The following is a 967-nucleotide window of genomic DNA, read 5'->3' as shown; positions in this document are numbered from 1 at the left end:
TTTGTTTTTTCGATAAAATTCCATAATGTAAGATGTATTTCTTCTAAATCCTGGTAATTCCCTTTTCAGCCCTAGAGAAAAAAGGAAAGTATATTTCTCCTGATTGCTTGTATCTCTTCTTGTATCAAGGAAGGAAACTATCTCTCTCTCGATTGCATGTATCTCTTACTTTCCTTGACTCACTCATTTACTTGCCACTAACCAACAAATTTTTGAAGGGTAATTTTGTCCTAACACCTCTATAATTATGTGCCTTGGTCACCGTGCCAAAAATAATACACCTCACATTAAGGAATGGAGGGAGTATATACAAGATATTTGTTATTTGATGAAATGATGATATGATATATATATAGTTCTTTGATGATGATGATATGATATGATATATAGTTCATTATGTTAGATAATTTGATGAAATGATGATATATATATATATAGATGATATGATGATATATATATGATGATAGTATGTTAGATAATTTTCATTATGTTGATATATAGATTATTTTTTCTTTAAATTTTTATGTAGATGATATGATGATGACGATACATAGAGTTCTTTGATTGTGATTATAGATGATGATGATATATAGATTTCTTTGATTGTATGAAAACTTGGTCAAATTTTTTCTGTAGTTCCTCCTCGCCGCCCCCGACACTGTCCCTGCCGCGACGTCGAGCCCCCGACGCCAGTCGCCGCTCCCTGCCCCGACAACGAGCCCCAGATGGCGGCAGCCGCTCCGTGCCCCAACACCGTGCCCCTAACGCCGGCCGTAGCTCCCTGCCCCGATGCCAATCCGACCAATCTTTAGCTCATGTGAACATATTTCCATTGTTTTTTTGTTCATAGAATATTTTTTTGTTCATGGAAATTAGTTAAAATTTAACAAGTTACTAAGTTACTAAGTTAAATTGATCATATATTCAAAATGAGTTAACTAAAAGACTCACTAAGTTAAAATTTACT

Source organism: Triticum aestivum, chromosome 1B (assembly GCF_018294505.1).
Source record: "Triticum aestivum cultivar Chinese Spring chromosome 1B, IWGSC CS RefSeq v2.1, whole genome shotgun sequence".
NCBI classification, from domain to species: domain Eukaryota; kingdom Viridiplantae; phylum Streptophyta; class Magnoliopsida; order Poales; family Poaceae; genus Triticum; species Triticum aestivum.
Note: the sequence above shows the minus strand (reverse complement) of the source record.